The following is a 5000-nucleotide window of genomic DNA, read 5'->3' as shown; positions in this document are numbered from 1 at the left end:
CCTACTACGGCTGTAGCATAGGGGGAACCGCCAGAAGCGCTGGACCCTTCAGCGCTTCGTCATATCCCTACTACGGCTGTAGCATAGGGGAACCGCCAGAAGCGCTGGACCCTTCAGCGCTTCGTCCTACTAGGCTGTACTAGGGGACCGCCAGAAGCGCTGGACCTCAGGCTTCGCTCATCTACTACGGCTGAGTAGGGGAACCGCCAGAAGCGCTGGACCCTTCAGCGCTTCGCTCCTATCCCCTAGTATACACTGGTAGTCTGTTCCTATCATTGTGTGCAAGGTGGCTTGGTTACCCCCTACCAAAATGGGTCACAGCCGTAATAGGCGAAGTACAGAAGCGCTGGAACCTTCAGCGCTTCGCCCCTATCACGGCTTTAAAACCCGAGCGAAAACTCTATGTCCTTAACGAAATACCCGTTTGCGCGGTCCATATCTCCGCGAAAACACAACGCACAGCCGGGACACTCATATCTAATTGTAGTCCAAGTCCCCTCTACAAACACATCCGAGTGGATCCTGGATGCGACCTCCACAGCCGAGGCACGAGTCGGTCAAAGTAGGTCGCAGGGACCATATTACGCGCGCCTATCTACCCGGAAATAGAACGCACAGCGGGATACTCATGCCCAGTTGTCGAGCTGGAAGTCCTCTAACCACCCATATAAGATGAATAATAAACGGATACACACAGCCGATGCAGCGCGTGTTTGAAAACCGCCGATCGATCTTCATACTCTGACAAAATCACAGCGAAAATCCTTAAACCAAATACCCGTTTTGCGCGGTCCATATCTCCGCGAAAACACAACGCACAGCCGGGAACCTCATATCTAATTGTAGTCCAAGTCCACTTCTACAAACCTATCCGAGTGGATCCTGGATGCGAGGTCCACAGCCGAGGCACCACGCGGTCAAAGTAGGTCGCAGGGGCCCTATTACGCGCGCCATATCTACCCGAAATGGAACGCACAGCGGGGATTCTTATTTGAATACACGGTCCCGACGTCCTCTAACTACCCATATAAGCAGAATAATAAACGGGTATCCACAGCCGAGGCAGCACGTATTTGAAAACCGCCGACCGATCTTCATACTCTGACAAATCACAGCGATAGCGCCAATACTCTGTTCCTTAAACCAAATCGCCGTCTTGCGCGGTCCATATCCCCGCGATACACAACGCACAGCCGGGACACCTATGCCGACGTGTAGCCACCGTCAACCTCTAAAGACATGTGGAGGTGATCCACAATCGGACACTCACAGCCGAGGCACGACGCGGTCAAAGTAGGTCGCAGGGACCATATTACGCGCGCCATATCTACCCGGAAATAGAACGCACAGCGGGATACTCATGCCCAGTTGTCAAGCTGGAAGTCCTCTAACCACCCATCTAGACACTCCTATAAACGGATACACACAGCCGATACAGCGCGTATTTGAAAACCGCCGACCGATCTTCATACTCTGACAAAATCAAAGCGAAAGACTTAAACGAAATACCCGTTTTGCGAGGTCCATATCCCCGCGAATACACAACGCACAGCCGGGACACTTATACCCGATCGTAGACCACATCCACCTCTACAAACCTATCCGATGGATCATGGATGCGACCTCCACAGCCGAGGCACGGTGTAGTCAAAGTAGGTCGCAGGGACCACATTACGCGCGCCATATCTACCCGGAAATAGAACGCACAGCGGGGATTCTTATACTGAATACACGGCCCCGACGTCCTCTAACCAACTATGTAAACTGAATAATAAACGGATAACCACAGCCGAGGCAGCGCGTGTTTGAAAACAGCCGACCGATCTTCATACTCTGACAAAATCACAGCGAAAGACTTAACGAAATCGTCGTTTTGCGAGGTGCATATCTCCGCGAATACACAACGCACAGCCGGGACACTTATACCCAGTTGTAGTCCACGTCCCCCTCTACAAACTATCGGAGTGGATCCTGGATGCGAGGTCCACAGCCGAGGCACGGTGTAGTCAAATTAGGTCGCAGGGACCATATTACGCGCGCCATATCTACCCGGAAATAGAACGCACAGCGGGATTCTTATACTGAATATACGGCCCCGACGTCCTCTAACCACTATGTAAGCTGAATAATAAACGGATAACCACAGCCGAGCAGCGCGTGTTTGAAAACAGCCGACCGATCTTCATACTCTGACAAAATCACAGCGAAAGACTTAAACGAAATCGTCGTTTGCGAGGTGCATATCTCCGCGAATACACAACGCACAGCCGGGACACTTATACCCAGTTGTAGTCCACGTCCCCCTCTACAAACTATCGAGGATCCTGGATGCGAGGTCCACAGCCGAGGCACGGTGTAGTCAAAGTAGGTCGCAGGGACCATATTACGCGCGCCATATCTACCCGGAAATAGAACGCACAGCGGGGATTCTTATACTGAATACACGGCCCCGACGTCCTCTAACCAACTATGTAAGCTGAATAATAAACGGATAACCACAGCCGAGGCAGCGCGTGTTTGAAAACAGCCGACCGATCTTCATACTCTGACAAAATCACAGCGAAAGACTTAAACGAAATACCGTTTGCGAGGTCCATATCCCCGCGAATACACAACGCACAGCCGGGACACTTATACCCAGTTGTAGTCCACGTCCCCCTCTACAAAACTATCGGAGTGGATCCTGGATGCGAGGTCCACAGCCGAGGCACGGTGTAGTCAAAGTAGGTCGCAGGGACCATATTACGCGCGCCATATCTACCCGGAAATAGAACGCACAGCGGGGATTCTTATACTGAATACACGGCCCCGACGTCCTCTAACCAACTATGTAAGCTGAATAATAAACGGATAACCACAGCCGAGGCAGCGCGTGTTTGAAAACAGCCGACCGATCTTCATACTCTGACAAAATCACAGCGAAAGACTTAAACGAAATACCCGTTTTGCGAGGTCCATATCCCCGCGAATACACAACGCACAGCCGGGACACTTATATCTAACTGTAGTCCAAGTCCCCCTCTACAAATCTATCCTAGTGGATCATGGATGCGAGGTCCACAGCCGAGGCACGATGTAGTCAAAGTAGGTCGCAGGGGCCATATTGCGCGGTCCATATTTACCCGGAAATGGAACGCACAGCGGGATTCTTATACCGAATCCACGGTCCCGACGTCCTCTAACTACCCATATAAGCAGAATAATAAACGGGTATCCACAGCCGAGGCAGCACGTATTGAAAACCGCCGACCGATCTTCATACTCTGACAAAAAGCGCCGGGCGATCTTCATACTCTGACAAATCACAGCCGTTTTTATATCGTTTTGCGAGATGGATATCTCCGCGAATACACAACGCACAGCCGGGATACTCATACCTAATTGTATAATACGTCTACCTCTACAAACCTATCCGAGTGGATCCTGGATGCGAGATCCAGAACCAGGATCCATATCGCGCGGGTAAACGGCGGGAGTAACGAGGACTCTCTTAAGGTAGGGGACGTTACTGGGCTGCGCTGCGAAAGACGAGCGCCAAAACTCTGTTTCCTTAAACGGAAGCGCCGTTTTGCGAGGTGGATATCTCCGCGAAAACACCACGCACAGCCGGGACACTTATACCCAATCGTAGACCACGTCCACCTCTACAAACCTATCCGAGTGGATCCTGGATCCGAGACCCACAGCCGAGGCACCACGCGGTCAAAGTAGGTCGCAGTTGCCGTTTTGCGCGCTCCATCTCTCCGCCAAAACACCACGCACAGCCGGACACTTATACCCTATTGTAGACCCCGACCTCCTCTAACCACCCATACATGCAGAACAATAAACGGATACCCACAGCCGATGCAGCAAGTAGTTCAAAAGCGCCGGCCGATCTTCGTACTCTGACAAAATCACAGCGAAAGACGAGCGCCAATACTCTGTCTCCTTAAACCAAATCGCCGGTTTGCGCGGTGCATATCCCCGCGAATACACAACGCACAGACTCGGCCCCTACGCCGAATAGTAGACCACGTCCACTTCTAAAGACCTGTGGAGTTTGAGCCACAATCGGACACTCACAGCCGATGCACGACTCGGTCAAAATAGGTCGCAGTAGCCACATTGCGCGGTTCATATCTCCGCCAAAACACAACGCACAGCCGGGATACTTATGCCGAATTGTAGACCCCGACGTCCTCTAACCACCCATCTAGACACTCCTATAAACGGATACCCACAGCCGATGCAGCGCGTAGTTCAAAAGCGTCGGCCGATCTTCGTACTCTGACAAAATCACAGCCAAAGACGAGCGACAATATCGCCGGTCTGCGAGGTCCATATCTCCGCGAAAACACAACGCACAGCCGGGACACTTATACCCGATCGTAGACCACATCCACCTCTACAAACCTATCCGAGTGGATCCTGGATCCGAGACCCACAGCCGAGGCACGATGTACGCAAAGCCGGTCACAGTAGCCGAGCGCCAATACTCTGTTTCCTTGAACAAAATCGCCGGTTTGCGAGGTGCATAGCTCCGCGAATACACAACGCACAGCCGGGACACTTATACCCAATTGTAGACCACATCAACCTCTACAAAACTATCCGAGTGGATCCTGGATGCGAGACCCACAGCCGAGGCACGATGTGGTCAGAATAGGTCGCAGGGGCCACATTGCGCGGTCCATAAACCCGGAAATGGAACGCACAGCGGGGATAATAATACCGAAATGTCGACCCAGACGTACTCTCACAACCCATAAGGCAGACCAATAAACTGACACCGACATAACCAATAAACTGACACCGACAAATGAATAAACGGACACCCACAGCCGATGCAGCACGTATTTCAAAAGCGTTAGCGATATTCGTCTCACAGCGAAAGACGAGCGCCAATACTCTGTTTCCTTGAACCAAATTCCCGGTTTGCGCGGTCCATATCTCCGCGAATACACAACGCAAAGACTCGTCCCCTACGCCGAATAGTAGACCACGTCCACTTCTAAAGA

The sequence above is a fragment of the Anarhichas minor genome, unplaced genomic scaffold (genome assembly GCF_050575085.1).
Source record: "Anarhichas minor isolate MPS153535 unplaced genomic scaffold, ASM5057508v1 ptg000305l, whole genome shotgun sequence".
Classification (NCBI taxonomy): Eukaryota; Metazoa; Chordata; class Actinopteri; order Perciformes; family Anarhichadidae; genus Anarhichas; species Anarhichas minor.
Note: the sequence above shows the minus strand (reverse complement) of the source record.